The sequence below is a fragment of the Pantherophis guttatus genome, chromosome 13 (assembly GCF_059756535.1).
Source record: "Pantherophis guttatus breed Tessera chromosome 13, ASM5975653v1, whole genome shotgun sequence".
Classification (NCBI taxonomy): domain Eukaryota; kingdom Metazoa; phylum Chordata; class Lepidosauria; order Squamata; family Colubridae; genus Pantherophis; species Pantherophis guttatus.
Window position 1 is genome coordinate 10,165,059 of NC_142075.1, and position 19,972 is coordinate 10,185,030.

A 19,972-nucleotide genomic window follows, 5' to 3' on the forward strand; every position below is an offset into this window, starting at 1 on the left:
GGAGAAGGGCAGCATATAAATCAAATTAAAAAGAAAAAGAAACCAGGAGCCTCACCAGGTCTCAGGAAATAGCCAAGGATGGGCAAACCAACTTTTGTTGGGTAAATCACAGCTGGCTGGGTTTGAATAATACATGAAGTCAAAGCCAAATCCTTTGATCTCTGACCCAGACTCTGTTCCTCTTGGGATAATCACTTTACAATCCACTTGGAAGACTTTAAGTCTGGAAAGGGGAGAAAAGGAATCCATAGATCACAGAATAACAAGGTTGGAAGGGACCTTGGAGGCCTTCTAGTCCAACCCCTGCTGAAGCAAGAAGCATTATATCATCTCGGATAAATGGTGGTCTAATCTTTTCTTGAATATCTCCAATGATGGAGCACCCACAACTGTGGGAGGCAAGCCATTCTATTGATTAATTGTTCTCAGTGTCAGGAAATTTTATCTGAATTCTAAATTGGATCTCTCCATGATAAGTTTCCATCCATTGCTTCTTATCCTGGCCTCTGGTGTTTTGGAGAATAAGTTGACCCCCTCTTCTTTGTGGCAACTTCTTCAAGTACAGTACTGGAACACTGCTATCATGTAATTCAATCTTCTCTTTGTTGGATTAGACTAGGAGTCGGCAACCTTAAACACTCAAAGAGCCACAAAGGTCCTAAATGGAAGTCCCTGTTCAATTCTTGAGCTGACCGGAAGTCTGGTTCCCCCATCATAGTCTCCTCGTAGCACGGCGTCCTTTTTCCTCTGCCGACTGGAAGTCGGTTCTCCTACCATAGAGTCTCCTCCTAGCGCAGCATCCTTTTTCCTCTACCTGTCCTAACCGAAAGCCCTATCAATTGTGGAGCTGACCAGCAACAGGGAGCCGCAGCAGTGGGATGAAAGAGCCACATGCCGCTCCAGAGCCACAGGTTGCTGACACCTGGATTAGATGTACAGTATCTAGTTCCTTCAACCGTTCATCCTACAATTTAGCCCTCAGACCCCTGATCACCTTTTTTTTAATTAAATTTTATTAACATAAACAAACGTAAAACACAAATACATGTAAACACTTATACATTAACAAAAAGTCAATCGACTAACTTCTAGAAAACCTTCGCATCGGTGATTAATGTCCATTTAACCAATTTTCCTTAATCATACTATTTACAAATGTACTTGCTTATACCTTGATATATTCATAGAAGTTCAGCAGTATCTTTCTACAATCATATTAACCATTTATTTATACAATCCTACGGCTCATCTCATGTATCTATTTCTGCGATTCTTGAGTTATGTTCTCCTAATGTCCTATGTTGTTGGCCCTATCCTTCCTTCTAACCATGTGTACCATTTTTGCCAAACTAAATAAAAGTCAGTGTTCTCTTTATCTTGGAGCTCTTTTGTGAGCCTATCCATCTCTGCGCATTCATTTATTTTTGTTATTATTTTTTCTTCTGTTGGTATTATCTCGGATTTCCAATTCTGGGCGCACACTATACGTGCCGCTGTCAATATGTGGATGGTAAGATATTTTATCTCCTTGGTACACTGTGTTGTAGTCATTCCAAATAGAAAGAATTCTGGTTTCATTTCTACACTTTGCCTCGTTGTTTCTTCAATTATTCTCTTAATCTCTTGCCAGTAGCGTTGTGCCTTCCTGCAAGACCACCAGAGATGGTAATATGTCCCCATTTGTGTCTTGCACTTCCAACACATTGGTGATGTGTTTGGAAACATTTTAGCCAAACGTGCCGGAGGAAGGTGCCATCTATAAAATATCTTGTATAAATTTTCTTTGTATGGAATCGACAGTATCATCTTATAATTTTCTGCCCATAGCTTGTCCCATCTGTCCAACTCTATATTGTGACCTATATTTCTTGCCCAGCTTACCATGTTTTCTTTCACTGTTTCCTCCTCTAATTTATACCTTATTAAATATCCATAATCCAGACCCCTGATCATCTTTGTTGCTCTTCTCTGCCCTTTTTCTAGGATTCTCAACATTTTTGGGCTTATTGTGGTGACCAGACTGCAGGCCACTTCTGCTGACTGCTAGATTCCTGCAGTTTGGGTAGTTTGATTCTCACCGGCTCAAGGTTGACTCAGCCTTCCATCCTTCCGAAATGGGGAAAATGAGGACCTAGATTGTTGGGGAAAATATGCTGACTCTGTAAACCACTTAGAGAGGGCTGTAAAGCACTGTGAAGTGATATATAAATCTAAGTATTATTTCTTTTGCAGATTAGCAATAATCTCTGCCCACTGCCAGGAGTTCGATCCTGACTGGCTCAAGGTTGATTCAGCCTTCCATCCTTCTGAGTTGGATAAAATGAGGACCCAGATTGTTGTTGGGGGCAAGATGCTGACTCTGTAAAACCGCTTAGAGAGGACTGTAAAACACTGTGAAGCGGTACATAAGTCTAAGCGCTATTGCTATTGCAGATTAACTCTGCCCACTGCCAGGAGTAGGATCCTGCCTCGCTCAAGGTTGATTCAGCCTTCCATCATTCCGAGATGGGTAAAATGAGGACCTAAATTGCTGGGGGAAATATGCTGACTCTGTAAACTACTTAGAGAGAGCTATAAAGTCCCATGAAGCGGTATATAAGTCTAAGTGCTATTGCTGTTATTCCCAGTGTGTCCTCTTTAGTCATCGTTCAAAATTACCCAACTCTAAAACCTCGGAAGAAGGTTCCCCTCCAGTGCTTGCCTCATCACTCATGCCTAAAATGGAGAACGGGGGGGGGGGGAAACGCTTGACAAATTATGTGTGTCACATTGTTCTTTATTAGGACTGGATGCCCAGCCAAGTTCTCAGACTGGTTCTCCTGCTTTCCGCTTTCCAATTTCAACAAAAGATGCATGATGTTCCCGCAGGGACTAATCTTGCCCTGTAAGTGATACAATGGGAGTTTTTCCATCACCTGCCTCACAGGTGGGCCGATCTGCCGATCTGCCCACATTCAGTCATTCATTTCTTTCCCTGCCCCCAAAGTTTCAATAACAGAGGAATTCAGTCAAGATCACATGAGGTACTTATACCACTCTATAAAGCCCTAGTAAGACCACACCAAGAGTACTGCATCCCATTTTGGTTACCACACTATAAACAAGATGTTGAGACTCTAGAAAGAATGCAGAGAAGAGCAACCAGGATGATTAGGGGACTGGAGACTAAAATATATGAAGAACGGTTGCAGGAACTGGGCATGGCTGGTCTAGTGAAGAGAAGGACCAGGGGAGACATGATAGCAGTCTTCCAATATTTGAGGGACTGCCACAGAGAGGAGGAGGTCAAGCTATTCTCCAAAGCACCCGAAGGCCAGACAAGGAATCATGGATGGAAACTGAACAAGGAGAGATTCAACCTGGAAATGAGGAGAAATTTTCTGACAGTGAGAACTATCAACCCATGGAACAGAAGTTGCCTTCAGAAGTTGTGGGAGCTTCATCCCTGGAAGCTTTCAAGATGAGACTGAACTGCCATCTGTCATAAATGGTGTATGGTCTGCTTGGGTGGGGGGGTTGGTGTTGGACTAAATGACCTACAAAGTCCCTTCCAACTCTATTATTCTGTTCTATTCTGTTTCCAGCTATGCTGTTGTCCATTGTTGGTCCAGTCAGTTGAATCTTTGGTGACATTCATTAAAGGTTGAGCCTGGAAAACAAGGTAAGGCAAGAACAGAACCAGCTAAAGGTAATCCTTGATTTATAACCATTTGTTAAGTGACCGTTCAAAGTTAACAATGGCATTGGAAAATAATGGCTTACAACCCGGTCCTCGCCCTTAAAACCATCACAGCATCCTCACAGTCATGGGATCAACATTTGAGCGCTTGGCAACTGGTGTGAGGTTGGAGGTCTTTTAGTCCAACCTCCGCTCAAGCAGTGAGACCCTAGACCAGTGATGGCAAACCTTTTCAGCACTGAGTGCCCAAACCGGAATGTGTGTGCAAGCATGTGCATGCGTGCGCATGCGCTTGCCGGAGCACCGGAAACCTGAAGACCAGCTTCCTAGCACGCATATGTCTGGTTTTTTGGCCTTTTTTGGCTGTTTTTTTGGCCATTCTCAGACCATTTTTTCGGCCATTTTCAGGCCATTTTTCTGGCCCTTTTCTGGCCATTTTCTGGTGGTCCGGCGCTCGCAAAGACCAGCTGGCAAAGGTGTACGTGCCCACAGAGATGGCTCTGTGTGCCACCTCTGGCATACATGCTACAGGTTTGCCATCACGGCCCTAGACCATTTCAAAGAAATGATTGTCCAATCTATTCTTAAAAACCTCCAGTGATGGAGCACCCACAGCTTCTGAAGGCAACTTCTGTTCCACTGGTAAATTGTTTTCTCTGTCAGGAAATTTCTCTTTAATTCCAGGAGTTCTTAGTTCTCCTTTTAGTCGCTCCTGTGGCCAATGTTGAAGTAGAACTTAAATGCAAGTGAGCTTGCCCTCAAGATACAGTTTCTGATCCAGGGATGTATTTTAAAAAGTGACAGATGAACAAAAGATGACAACAAAAATAAAATCTCAGCTGAAAAGAAAAAAATAGTATTTTCTCTGAACTTCCAAGCATTTACATTTCCAAACTTGGTTTTTAATATTATCTAAACCAGTGAGCTGGGTTATGATTGTGTCAGCTGTAATCTGTGATTGTGGCTTTGATCTTAGCAGATAGAAATGGGCAATAATTTCGTAGGCAAGGATTGGTATTTCCTTTAATGTCGTGCCACACCGCAAACAGTAGCAGGACCAGCACAAAAACAAAATGTGTTATAGTTCATTTACATTTAAACTGGGGAAAGAGGTCAAGTCCCAGTTTTTTTTCTCTCTGTTTCTGGCTTTGAAAGACCACCGAATGTAAAAGTTCACAGGGACATGGATGCATAGCCAAACTAAAGGCAAGATAGAGGTAAGGGACACGGTGGCTCAGGGGCTAAGACACTGAGCTTGTCGATCAAAAGGTTGGCAATTCAGCGGTTTGAATCCCTAGTGTTGCGTAACGGGGTGAGCTCCCGTTACTTGTCCCAGCTTCTGCCATCCTAGCAGTTCGAAAGCACGTTAAAAATGCAAGTAGAAAAATAGGGACCACCTTTGGTGGGAAGGTAACAGTGTTCTGTGCGCCTTTGGTGTTTAGTCATGCTGGCCACATGACCATGGAGACGTCTTCAGACAGTGCTGGCTCTTCAGCTTTGAAATGGAGATGAGCACCACCCCTTAGAATCGGGAATGACTAGCACATATGTGCAAGGGGGACCTTTACCTTTAGAGGTAAATATTTCCCTTGTCCAGTCATGTCCAACTCTAGTGGGGCAGTTCTCATCTCCATTTCATAGCCGAGTAAGCCAGCGTTGCCATAAGATGTTTCCGTGGTCATGTGACCAGTATGACTGTACACCAAGGCGCACAGAACACTATTACCTTCCCAACACAGTGGTGCCTATTTATCTACATGCATTTCCATGCTTCCAAACTGCTAGAAGGGCAGGAGCCGAGGTGAGGATAGGAGCTCACCCCATCGAGCAGTTCCTGGATCTCGAACTGCCAACATTTCGATCAATGAGCCCAATGTCTTAACCGCTATGCCATTTGCGCCCCATATATAGCCAAACTCCCTTGCTGAAAATAATCATTTTTCTCTTGAATCTCAGGGAACCTGTTTTGAGGAGCAGAGTTTTTGCAAAAAATGGAAGAGGGGATTCCATTCAGCATGCAGGCGTTGGTCGCCCACTCTGGTTTATCTGAACATGCTTCTTTCTAGAGTCAGACTTTAAGAGCGGGAACATATTACCCAGCCTGTGAAAACAAGGCAGGATACAGGAGTGGCTGCTGTACTGTTTGTTTTTCAGGAATGTATTAATCCCCTTGCTTCTGTCAGTGGGACTTGAATATGGTTCTTTCCACAGTTTCTCAGCCTAAGTTAACTAAACCCCTGTTCTTCTTAGCGCTCAGCTAAGTGGCAAATAGACAGAAATGTTGAGAGCTTCGGGCTATTTCATTTTTTCCACCTGTCACCACAAGAACAGAGATCTCTGGCTGAGTGCCAAAGATGAGAGTGCCCAGCCTTTTGTAATATAATCACAAGAAAAGCTCCCAATATTGTATGAGTTACAGTTGCTTAAGTCAAATACGGGAATGTTTTCCCTACAATTTCTTCTGCCTTAGTCTTTTCCCCTTTTTGTCTGAGAAAACACTTGAGATCTCTCCAGGCGGGGCTGAAATCCTGCAGGTTCTAACAGGTTCTGGAGAACCGGTAGCGGAAATTTTGAGTAGTTTGGAGAACCAACAAATAGCACCTCTGGCTGGCCCCAGAGTGGGTTGGGAATGGAGATTTTGCAATATCCTTCCCCCAGGAGGGGAGGGAGGGGAGATTTTGCAGTATCCGTCCCCTGGAGTGAGGTGGGAATGAGATTTTGCAATTGCAGGGGAAGGCTACTGTAAAATCTCCATTCCCTCCCCACTCCAGGGGAAGGTTACTGCAAAATCCCCATTTCCTCCCGATCAGGGAGGCAAAGAATCGATGGGGGCGGGGCCAGCCAGAGGTGGTATTTACCAGTTCTCCGAACTACTCAAAATTTCCGCTACCGGTTGTCCAGTACCGGTCAGAACCTGCTGAAACCCACCTCTGGTGATGTGATGCCCATTAATTATGTTCTCCTATTCAAATCGCTTTTCATTTTGGCCTTCGTTGAAGAATGGTTCGACCTCCCCTTCCGTTCTAGAAATGGATCCTTTTCTTCTCAAGTGACGGTGACGCTGTTCGTGTCTGTAGCCCTCCTGTCTCCTTATTTATGAAATGGCGACTTTTATCTCTCCCGTACTCAATTGCCAGTCTGAGGACTGTCTTTTTCTTTTCTGAGCTAGGCTCCCTGGCACACTTCTGCACTTCAGGCGTTTTTGACAGTAAATAAATGAGATCACTGAATGTGGCTGTCTTGAGCTCCTTCTGCTAAAAACGGAGGCTTTTGTATCTGCAAAGCAAAGGGAGATGAAGGCCTTCGGCTCTCTTTTATCACCGCTTTGTGTCCATGGAACTCAGCGAGAGAGCTTTTCAAAGGAAAGTTAATATCCTCAATAGGGCTAACCCCCCCCCCCCCCACACACACACCCCGCTCTTGCCTTTTGCAGAAGCCACGATAGCAGGAGAAGCTATGCAACCAACACCTTGCATCTCACAATGTCAAATTCACGGCTGGGAGTTCGTTTTTATTTGGTTAATGGATTGTCCGATGGCGGAAAGGATTCCGAGACGGAGATATTCATTCAAGTGTGCCGTCTTCCTTTTTTCATCCTGCCTGACAATGGATGTGTGTCGTTCCTTTGGGAGGGTTTATTAGTCCACACAAGAGAAGCTGAATGCCATGCCATGAGAAGCGAGGCGGGAGGCTTTGGGGTCAATGAAGCCTAGCGGAAAGACACGGCGACTTGAAAGTCACACAGCAAAACCCCAAAGGAAGAGTGCACCTGCCTCTAAGTGTATTTGGTCCCGGTGCTGGCCTGCGGAAGGGATAAAAATAAATTTAATGAACGTGAAACTGCTCCGTGGCCTGAATGGATGCTTGGTTTCAACTGAGGCAGGGATGGCAATGTGATGCCCTCATGGCCATGAGAGAATGGATTTCTCCTGATCTAAAGAGTGCAGAGAAGAGCAACAAAGATGGTTGGGGACTGGAGGCTAAAACATATAAACCATGGTTGCTTGGGTATGTCTAGTTTAATGAAAAGAAGGACTAGGGGTGACAGGATAGCAGTGTTCCAATATCTCAGGGGCTGCCACAAAGAAGAGGGAGTCAAGCTGTTCTCCAAAGCACCTGAGGGCAGGACAAGAAGCAATGGGTGCAAACTAATCAAGGAGAGAAGCAACTTAGAACTAAGGAGAAATTTCCTGGCAGTGAGAACAATTAATCAGTGGAACAACTTGCCTCCAGAAGTTGTGAATGTTCCAGCACTGGGAGTTTTTAAGAAGAGATTGGCTAACCATTTGTCTGAAGTAGTGTAGAGTTTCTTGCCTGATCAGGAGGTTGGACTAGAGGACCTCCAAGGTCCCTTCCAACTCTTCTATAGTCTAGTCTAGTCTAGTTTACCTTCTGTCCCAATTACCCTTTTACATTATTTCAAAATAAAATCGTGGCTTCTTTTTTCACAAAACATAGCATAGTAAGTGCACCGCAATGCATTTGGGCTTGATAAAAGTCTCGGTGGGATGATAGACAGCATCAGCTGCCCAAAATGATTGAGAGCTGGGCAGCGTGTGAGTTTTAATAAATTATTATGGTTGATCACACAGCCAGCCAGATGTATAAACTGGAATTGGCATTTTTGTCCAGCTAGCGAGTCCAGCTGACAGAACTGAATTCCGCAATTGAGGCTGGCTGGAGGTGATTTTGTGATGCATCATGATCAGTTACAGTGGCAATAAGTAGCTTTAAAGGTAAAGGTAAAGGTAAAGGTTCCGCTCTCACATGGCCCGGGTTGCCATCCAACCTGAAGTTACGCAAGTGGGTTCGAGCGCAATGCCCACCTCCCTCTGTTAATCCAACTTTAAGTTGCAAGGTTGGAAAGCGTATTCTTGCCATCTGTTTCTTTGCAGTTATTCATTGGATAAAAGCTTCCCATTTTTCTTGACAAATAGAGGTCTAAAGATAATGTGGTAAGGTCAGCTTTGTGTAGGATGAAAGAGATTGCTGTAGCCTTCCGTATCTTTGCCACCGCGAGCACATTGTAATGGAAACAAGATCTCCTAAGAAAGGGGCAAAGCCATAGATTTCCCTGCAGCAATAATGAATCTGAATCTTGCCAGTCGCCTCCATTACAATCTGCATTTGTCCAAATTCAAATTGGAACTATCTAGAGAAGTTTTCCGTTCCTCTAACCAAATGGAGGGGGGGAAACATTCTCAGTGTTGGAGCCTGATTCCAGACATTTAAGGTAAAGGTTCCCCTCGCACATGTGTGCTAGTCGTTCCCGACTCTGGGGAGCACTGCTCATCTCCGTTTCAAAGCCGAAGAGCCAGCGCTGTCCGAAGACGTCTCCGTGGTCATGTGGCCGGCATGACTCAATGCCAAAGGCGCACAGAACGCTGTTACCTTCCCACCAAAGGTGGTCCCTATTTTTCTACTTGCATTTTTTACATGCTTTCGAACTGCTCGGTTGGCAGAAGCTGGGACAAGTTAACGGGAACTCACTCCATTACGCGGCACTAGGGATTCGAACCGCTGAACTGCCGACCTTTCGATCAGCAAGCTCAGCATCTTAGCCACTGAGCCACCGTGTCCCTGCTTCTGTTCTGTTCGCATTCTCTCCTAGGCTTGTTCTTAAGCCAGGTGGGCTTGAAGGGAACAAGAAGAGCAAGATGGCACGGTTTATACTTCCTGCCATCTTTTTTTCCCCTCTTTTTTTTTTTTTAACAAAAGATGAAATAGCAGGAGAGCATCTTTGGTTTGATAGGGACGAGTTTTCTGCCTAGCAGCACTCACTTATTATGCATAGAAAACACAGATCCTCGGATGGCATCCTTCATCCCTGGGTGGACGACGTGGGATAATGAGATGAGCGCGTGCTGCCCTCTATTGGATAGGATTGCAACGGCATCAAATGGCCTCTGCAGGTACCCTATGTGAGCTTTTTCAGATGTGTCGATGGGGGGGGAGAAGCAGAGTTGTTAGTCTGTGGTCTTGGCATTTCCTTCAGCACAATTGCAAATAAGTGTTTCTTTGACAAGAGCGCTGATGTGTCAAAAAAACCCGTAGCCTTAGGTCAGCCGCTCGCATTAAACACTTTCCTTCCTGCGATTGCTAGCTAGGAAAGAGATAAAAGCACAAACGGAACAGGGATTATTGTTGCTGGATAGAAATTGCAGGACGTCTGACTAATAGGATGTGAACCGGGCAGAAAGAAAAGCTAAGCTAAGGCCTTTTCACACTGGATCTCTGGCACATTTTCATTTGCTTAAAAGCATTGTAAGCCGCCCTGAGTCTCCGGAGAAGGGTGGCATATAAATCAAACTAATAAATAAATAATAATAAATAAATTTGCAAAACTCAGAAGGCAAACGAGCCATACAACAGTGGGTTGACTGCAGGGGGGGATGGGAGAAATCATTGGGCTGCAAGAATTGATCATTTTGAGGACCCTACGAGGCCCTCAGAAGGTTGCAGTAGAGTAACATCGGATGGCTGTGTAGGTTCTGCTCCAATTCGCAGGACATAGAACAATAAGGTTCCATAAGAACCTTCTATAAGGTTTTATATAACAATAAGCCGCCCTGAGTCTTTGGAGAGGGGCGGCGTACAAATTGAATTAATAAATTGAATTAATAAATAAATAAGGTTGGAAGGGACCTTGGAGGTTTTCTAGTCCAACCCCCTGTAATCAGGAAACACTATACCATTCTGGACAAATGGTTGTCCAATCTCTTCTTGAAAACCTCCAGGGATGGAGCACCCACAAGCTTCTGGAGGCGAGCTATCCCACTGGTTAATTGTCGTCACTGTTAGGAAGTTTCTCCTTAATTCCATGGTTGCTTCTCTCCTTGATGACTTTCCATCCATTGCTTCTCGTCTTGCCTTCTGGTGCTTTGGAAAATGATAAACCTCCAGTGATGGAGCACCCATGTTTTCTGAAGGCAAGCTGTTCCACTGGTTAATTGTCCTCACTGTTAGGAAGTTTCTCCTTAATTCCATGGTTGCTTCTCTCCTTGATGACTTTCCATCCATTGCTTCTCGTCTTGCCTTCTGGTGCTTTGGAAAATGATAAACCTCCAGTGATGGAGCACCCACAGCTTCTGAAGACAACCCATTCCACTGATTCATGTTCTCAGTGTCTTCTTAGTTCTAGGTTGGATCTCGGTTTAATGATCCTCCACTCATGGTTTCTTGCCCTACCCTCAGATGCTTTGGAGAATGAGTCAACCCTTTCTTCTCTGTGACAGACCCTCAAGTACTATAAGATTGTTATTATGTCACCCCCTCAGTCTTCTCTTTATTAAGCTAGATATACCTACCATGTTTCCCTGAAAATAAGACCCTGTCTTATATTTTTTTTTGAACCCCGAAATAAGCACTTGGCCTTATTGCCATGCACTCAAAAGCCCGATTGGGCTTATTATCAGGGGATGTCTTATTTTGGGGGAAACAGAGTAGTTCCAAGGGTAGGCTTCAAAAATTTTAGCAATGTATTAAGAAGAGATTAAGATAAGATGTGGATGGTTAATTAAGTTAAAGGGTTTCAATGTAAGAATTGAATATGATGATATATATTGTGTATAGTTAAAAAGTGGGATGGGTATTTTGAGAAATATATTTTGTAAATGGAGAAATAAGATAATTAATTGATGTTATTGTAAGAAATTAAGAATTAAAGGGCGGATAGTGATACTGTTTATGTATTATGTATTAAGAAGAGATTAAGATAAGATAAAGAAATATGGAAAAAGAATATTATGGCTGGAATTGGAAATATGTAAAATGTACTTGGGGGAAAGGAAAAAAAAGAGATGAAATAACAAGATATGGTGACAAATGATGAATTTGTGATAAAGAATTATATAAAAGGGATGAATTTGGAAACAGCGGGAAGATTGGAATAGATTATAAAAATTAAGATGATAAAATGTATAAGATGTGATCCGGTCAACACTCTGTTCATAAAATATGTATGATGAAAGAAAATTTTTAATAAAGCTTGTTTACAAAAAAAAAAAAAATTAGCAAGGGGTTCTCTTCCCGGTTGATGGGTTGGTGTGGCCATGGTGGGAATGGCCTAGTCAGCCTCCTGAACCACGGTGGGGGGGATCGTTTTTGCCCTCCCTGGGCTTCGGACGCTTTCCTCGGGCCTCCAGGAGGGCGAAAACGGCCTCCCCAGGCTCCGGAGGCCCTCTGGAGGCCGGAAACAAGCCCGGAGCCAGGAGTGAGATTTGGGGGTTCCCGAACCCCTGCAAACACCCAGCAGCCCATCCCTGCCTAGTTCTCTCAATTGTTCATCGTATGGTTTAGCCTCCAGGCTCTTTATCCTCTTCTCTGCACTCTTTCTATGGACTTTGATCCGTGCTTTCATTCCAAACATCAAATTGATTCAGGAGGGGTGGGGGGGGGGTGCGGTGTTTACCTTGTTGAATTGATGGAGATACATTTGATTTGATACCCCACCTTGATTTCCCTATTCCATTTGGAAAGTCAGTTCCTTCAGAGATTCACACCTTTGAATAATACTTTGACTTTTTGATGAATAGCTCCATACTGATTTGAGAGACTGAAATTGAATCGGATTCAAATTGGCGTTCCGGCTTAATTTGAATAATTGATTTGCGTCAGAGATGAAGCTGAATCGGCTTCCAATTGAAAGCCCAGTTCAAAGATTGAAATTCAGTGGTGCTTAAAAGTTTGTGAACTTTTAGTTTTTGGATTTTCAATGTCTGCATGTTCTCTACACATCTGGAATCTACATAGCCCTACATTTGATGCTCGAGGTAGGTGACTTCATTTACAGATCCTTCCTTCCTTCCTTCCTTCCTTCCTTCCTTCCTTCCTTCCTTCCTTCCTTCCTTCTGTCCCTCCTTTCTTTGACTTCAGCATCTTACAGACTTTCCTTTCCTTTCCTTTCCTTTCCTTTCCTTTCCTTCCCTTCCCTTCCCTTCCCTTCCCTTCCCTTCCCTTCCCTTCCCTTCCCTTCCCTTCCCTTTCCTTATAGGAATATATTTTTGACATCTTCCAGGCACCACGTTCTAAATTTTGAAAGAATTATAAACAAAAATAGTTTTAAAACTCTTGGTATTAAAAAAAAATAAGGTAACCAACGATATAATAATTTGTGTTCGTTTCAATTTTCTTTTTAAAAAGTGAATATTTGGACAATTTTATTCACTTAATATTTCTATTCCCATTTCAGCCTTCTTATCTAGGCATTATCTAGTTGTATTGAAATACAAATTGTTGCATTATCTGTCACATTATTCTCAGTTTTCTAGGCTGTCCTGAGAAAATGTCTTATGTTTACACCAAAGTTTGAATAAAACATTACTGGTAGTTTATTAACAAGACAGTGCCTTGGGCAAATTGGAACCATTCGGTTGTTCTTCTATTTTGATGTGATTTTTACTAACTCAAAATGTAGCTTAGATTGGATAATTGCCTGAACTTAGTTATCAGATGGCTGGGGAAACCACATAAACTGAAGAAAGTAAAATAAAAATATATGTAAAGTGCACTGCAATGATATATTTTACCACAAGAGGACTCCACAATTATTATTTTTTTTGCTCAGGTCTTCTGTGTATCAACATGTATTTGTTCCATTCTGATCATTCCATTCCATGTTATTTAAAAAATTCCTTAATATGGGGACACAATACTGGCAGTCTTTGAACATATGGCCACAATGGAGCCCATTTCTTTTTTTTTTGTTGCTGAGTGAGTCATTTGCTAAATAGGTTTTGCCCCATTTTATGACCTGTCTTGCCACAGTTCCTAAATTGTATCACTAAAGTTGTTAAGTTAATTGTTAAGTGAATCTGACTTCCCCATTGACTTCGCTTGTCAGATGGTTGCAAAATAGAATCACATCAGGGGTGAAATCCAGCAGGTTCTGACAGGTTCTGGAGAACCAGTAGCGGAAATTTTGAGCAGTTCAGAGAACCGGCAAATACCACCTCTGGCTGGCCCCAGAATGGGGTGGGAATGGGGATTTTGCAGTATCCTTCCCCTGAAGTGAGGAGGGAATGGGGATTTTGCAGTATCCTTCCCCTGGAATGGGGACTGGCCCATGTTCCTCCCCAGCCTCCTCACTGTCCAACTCCGCTGCCAGCTCCACAGGCTGCTGGCGGACCACAACACATGGAAGTGATTGAAGCCTGGGAAACATTCCCCTTATCAGTAAGTCAACAGGAGTGCTTATTTACCACCAGCCTATCAAGTACTTTGAAGAGGAAGGCTGGGCAGCACAGCCAACGGCAGCCAACGATTTAAAAGCCAGCCATCCACCACACCCCAATCAACATCTAAAAAGCCACATACAACAGGCACCACATAAATGCCAGACACAGATCAACACACAATCTGCTAGAACAGGGGCCTGCAATCTTAAACACTCAAAGAGCCATTTGGACCCGTTTCCCACAGAAAAGAAAACACGGACAGTGAGGAGGCTGGGGAGGAACATGGGCCAGTCCCCATTTCAGGGGAAGGATACTGCAAAATTTCCATTCCCTCCCCAAAGGAGGGAATGGAAACAAAGGAGACCAGACCAGGAAATCAACTCCATCGGAAAGCTAAATCTAGTTTTATTGAGATTGGTTCAGAGGTGGGTTTTGGCAGGTTCTGACCAGTTCTGCAGAACCGGTAGCAGAAATTTTGAGTAGTTCAGAGAACCGGTAAATACCACCTCTGACTGGCCCCGCCCCTATATATTCTCTGCCTCCCGAGTCCCAGCTGATCGGGAGTAAACGGGGATTTTGCAGTATCCTTCCCCTGCCAGGCCCACCAAGCCACGCCCACCAAGCCATGCCACGCCCACCAAGCCACACCCACAGAACTGGTAGTAAAAAAAATTTGAATCCCACCACTGGATTGGTTCTAATGAACAAAATCTTACAAGTCTAACTGTGCTGGACTTCCCTCCTTCTTATATCTCAGTAAATTAGAGGGACATTTGTCTCATCTGCTTCTCAATGTTATCTCGCTGCTCCGGATTTTTCTAAAAAATGCTTCACGCCCTTTTGTGTAGGTAGTAATTCCAGCCTATCTCTTTCAAAGCCGACCTCTTTATCCTCTACAGTATAATTTAATCAGCTTAGCGCTAAATTTAACTCTGGTATTAGTTGACTGAGTCAATTATTCCTTTTTGTGTTCTCATTGACCCAGTTAAATGGCTGTCGGGAAAACATTCCTGATTCTGCTTTGATATTCCCAGGCGTAGCCCACTTCCCACCTCCGTCTCTGATCTTGCTATAATTAGTGGCAACTGTCTGATGTTTGCTTCTGTGTGAAGCTTGGATTTGGTGCCCAACTGGAATCCAGCTGAAGAGAAAACCCCACATGACGGGCAGCTCAGTTGCCATTCAACCAACTCCAGGAAAATCTGTTTGAGAAGCTCTGCATTCTGCATAACAAGTGCGGAGGCAGAAAGAAGAGGCTTGAGGACTTATAACAGTAACAGAGTTGGAAGGGACCTTGGAGGTCATCTAATCCAACCCCCTGGTCATGCAGGACACCTATGCTAGGGATTCGAACCGCCGAACTGCCGACCTTTCTGATCGACAAGCTCAGCATCTTAGCCACTGAGCCCATCTAGCCAGTTTACAGAACCTAAGCCCAGACTTGATGGCTTTTCATGACCAACATTTAACAGACGGATTTCCCTGCTCTTTGAAAAATAATTCTCATGATTGCATTGGTAGCCCCAGCCATCGATGGGGTGCCGTTAAGTGCCTAGATCAGGGGTGTCAAACTCGATTGCATTGAGGGCCACATCAGGGTCATGTTTGACCTCGAGGAGCCGGGGATAGGCATGGCCAACTCAAACATCACTTGTGTCGGGGGCACCTGTGGTGGCCTGAGCGCTCTGCCAGCGAAAATGGGCACCCGAGCTCCATTTTCGGCTTCCACAGCCTTTTGCAACCCTCTGCCAGTGAAAATGGAGCTTGGGAGGGCCACACACGGCCCTCGCAAGCTCCATTTTCACTGGCAGAGGCACTATGGAGTGGTCCTTTACTATCTCCAGAGTGGCCCCGCAGGCCAGATCTAAGTACCCGCAGGCCAGTGGTGGGTTGCCTCCGGTTCGGACCGGTTCGCAAGAATTGGTAGTAAAACCGGCAGGAGGCCCCGCCTATTGCCCCGGATGTCATCATCGGTGATCTGCACCTGCGCAGAAGAAGCACGCGATCCCATTGCGAACCGGTAGTAAAGCTAAGTAGAACCCACCCCGGAACGAGGGCCAAATCTGGCCCCTGGGTCTTGAGTTTGACACCCTTGGCCTAGATCATAAATGGAAAGAACCAATGATTGTACGAGTCTAAAAGATCTCCCGAGCAAAGTTCTCATAATCATTCTTATTTGGTGTGGAGTGGTGCGGTGGCCTAGAGGTGATGGACTCGCCTCACTATCAGGAGTCTGTGAGTCCGATCCTAGGTAGTGGAAGATATTTCTTTCTTTGGGAGCAATGAGTAATTGTCTGCTGTGAACTCTGCATAGGCATCAGGAAGGGAGTCCGGCCAGTAAATGCTCCTGATGTAAGGGATTACAGGGTTGTTAAAAGAAAGGGGGGGGGGAAAAGAAACTTATTTGGGGTAATGTTGCTTAATGCTCATTGATTGAGTGACCTGATTTTACCCCTTGACTGAATCCTTGTCATGAATAATTGAATGTGCTTTCTTGAAAAATGTCAGTTTTAGGTTTTTATTTTTGTTTTTTTTTAAAAAAAATCCACTTTGGAAATGACATTAACCTCTTCTATCCGTCTTGGATATCTGATGCCTAACCAACCCTGTGTGCATGACAGGAGTCTTTAAAATGGCTTCTCATTCTTGCACGAATATTTTCAGAGACCGGGTTTAAGTTTAATTTTCCACGGGGTGGCAGCAGCTGTTCTCCCGCAGTGTGGAGTTTGGCAGTAAGGGTGAGCTTCCTTCCTGAAGGAGAGAGAGAAAAGAATCAGCAAGCCGGCTTTGCAAAACAGAATAAAAACTCGAAACTTGCTGTAGATTTATTTTTAGTTCTTCTAGAGGAAAGGGTGTTTACACTGTAATCTATCAATTACACTTCTGCAATCTGCAAGGAGGCCATTATTTTTATTTCACATTATATGTATGTTATTCTGACTGTTCACCGCCCTGAGTCCTTCGGGAGAAGGGCGGTATAAAAATTAAATAAATAAATAAATGAATGAATGAATGAATGAATGAATGAATGAATAAATAAATAAATAAATAAATAAATAAATAAATAAATAAATGAATGAAGCATTGTAAGTCGAGGACTATCTGTATAGTACGTGAGTTCAACCATCTCTCGTTCAGTTCGGCTGGCAAAGTTTCAGAGCATTTCTATCTTCCGGGCTGCACCATTCTGGATTTCAAAGTCACCGTTTTGGGAAAGAGAAACGTTGCCAGCCCAAATGACTGACAGGTTGATGAATTTGCCTTCCCCTCCACCTAATCCCAGTTTAAATCCTACATCAGTTCTGTCCGCTCCACTGGATCTGAGCAAATGAGCCGGAACTCAAAAAAGCCACATGCCTTTAATAAAATGGGATCGTCGGGGAAAAAGAGCTATCAGCCTCCTTCTGGTTTTTTTTTTGAGCTGTCCTAGATTAATAATCTGCATTCAGAGGTCACTGAGAACGGGCAGTTGCATTTGTCGGTGGGCACGACGAAGGAATCAAAACCGCAGCTCCATCACACCACATTTCCCTGCTGCGTCTGCTAGCTGAGAGGCGTGTTTGTTTCTGCCTTAACGGCAGAAGCAGCTATCGCCAGGGACTCCCACACCTGAGCTGCAAATCTCGAGGCAATAATTAGATGCCAGCCAAGGGATGCAAAATGCCTTCCCCCTTTCCCTTCAGCTAATTGCCATTGGGGGTTTTGCAGCCTAGACACGATAGACCAATTTTGGGAATATCTCCCCAGAATCGCAATAACTTACAGAGAAACCCTAGATCTGTGATGGCAAACCTATGGCACGTGTGCCAGAGGTGGCACGCAGTGCCCTCTCTGTGGAAACGCGAGCCGTCGCCCCAATTCAGCTTCATTGTGTATGTGCGCGCGCCTCCCGCTGGCCAGCTGGTCTTCGGGTCTCTGCCATGCATGCACGGGTGGCATGGCATGGGAGGCCGTTTGCACATGCGCAGGGGGCATGCACATGCTCAGTGGGGAGGCACATGCAGGGGGACACATGCAAATGGGCGCATGTGGGGGGCACGCGTGCATTGCATTTTGGGGGGTTCGAGCATGCACGCTTTGGGCACTCGGTCCGGAAAAAGTTAGCCATCACTGTCCTAGATTGACATGTCCATAGGTCTGGAGAGATGATTTACAATTCTGCGGGAATGACTGGAAGGTCTAACTTAATAATCCCCTTGCTTAGCAACAGAAATCCTGGTCTCAATTGTCATTCGTGGGTTGAGGGCTGCCTATATTTCTTCCCAAAGAACTGCTGAAACTCCTTCCCCAAATCTGCCAAGGTTCTGCAAACAAATTGGGTGTGAATTGTACAGTAAGTGTGGGGTCCTTGGTGCTTTCTGGACTTGGCTGTTTTCTTGTAAATGTTTCATCACCTAATTAGGTGACAGCATCATCCTTCACTCTGCAAATCCTACTCCCTTCTAGCACTGATGAAGTTACCTAGCTGGGTAAGGAAATGTCTGCAAGAAAAGAACCAAGCTCAGAGAGCACCAAGGACTCCACAGTTCAACCCTGACCTACAAATATTCTCTTCCATTAGTGGCACAGTGAGTGTCCTATCGCATTGAAATGACCCTAACACAACTTTTTGTGTTGTATTACTCACAACATGTCCAGCATGAAAGATTAGGGTCGCACGTTAAGTTCCAATGATTTATTGCTCACGCCTATGCACCGGAATCTAATCAACTGAAGTTTAGCATTAATTTGGCCCTAGGTAAGGGTTAATGGAATTCAAGAGACTGAGACCACTTGTGGGAACGTAAGGATTCCAGACTGATTCCTTTTTTGACTCTGCCCTCAGTTTCTACCAGTCCTTCTCCTACTGAACAGTATATATTTTATGAAAATCTTGGACCTTTAGGATGCCACCTGTGACATACCTGATGCAACTCTCAAGGCAGCTGGGTGTCCCTGGACTAGACAATAGACAAAGCCTCCCTCTGAGGAATGCATAATTGAGCAAAAACATTCTTGCAGTGACAGGTAACGTCATTCTCATTTTGCACGTGGGATGGAAGGTGCGTCTGCTTGACGTGTGCCTACTGAGCTGCACAGTTTTCATGCCTAAAATGGAGCTGGTATCAGAATAACAAATTTGAAAGAGACCTTGGAGGTCTTCTAGTCCAACCCCCTGCTCAGGCAGGAAGCCCTATACCATTTCAGATAAATGGTTCTCTAATCTCTTCTTAAAAACTTCCAGTGTTGGAGCATTCACAACTTCTGGAGGCAAGTTGTTCCACTGATTAATTGTTCTAACTGTCAGGAAATTTCTCCTTAGTTCTAGGTTGCTTCTCTTCTTGATTAGTTTCCTTTCAACCTACCCTCCATGGAAGACCTGTACACTGCATGAGTCAAAAAGAGGGCTGGGAAAATATTTACAGACCCCTCGCATCTTGGACATAAACTGTTTCAACTCCTACCCTCAAAACGATGCTATAGAGCACTGCACACCAGAACAACTAGACACAAGAACAGTTTTTTCCCCAATGCCATCACTCTGCAAAACAAATAATTCCCTCAACACTGTCAAACTAGTTACTAAGTCTGCACTACTATTAATCTTCTCATTGTTCCCATCACCTATCTCCTTCCACTAATGACTGTATGACTGTAACTTTGTTGCTTGTATCCTTACGATTTATATTGATATTGTTTGTTTCCTGATTGCTTATTTGTACCCTGTGACTATCATTAAGTGTTGTACCTTATGATTCTTGATGAACGTATCTTTTCTTTTATGTACACTGAGAGCATATGCACCAAGACAAATTCCTTGTGTGTCCAATCACACTTGGCCAATAAAGAATTCTATCCTATCCTATCCTATCCTATCCTATCCTATCCTTTCCACCTATTGCTTCTGGTCCTGCCTTCAGGTGTCTTGGAGAATAGGTTGATTCCTTCTTTTTTGTGGCAGCCCTTGAGATATTGGAACACTGTTATCATGTCACCCCTAGTCCTTCTTTCCCTTAAACTTAAAGATGTTGGTGACCACCTTTAAAGCGCTCCATGGCTTAGGGCCGGGGTATTTACGAGACTGCCTTCTGCCGCCAATAGCTTCCCACCGGCCAATACGCTCCCACAGAGAGGGACT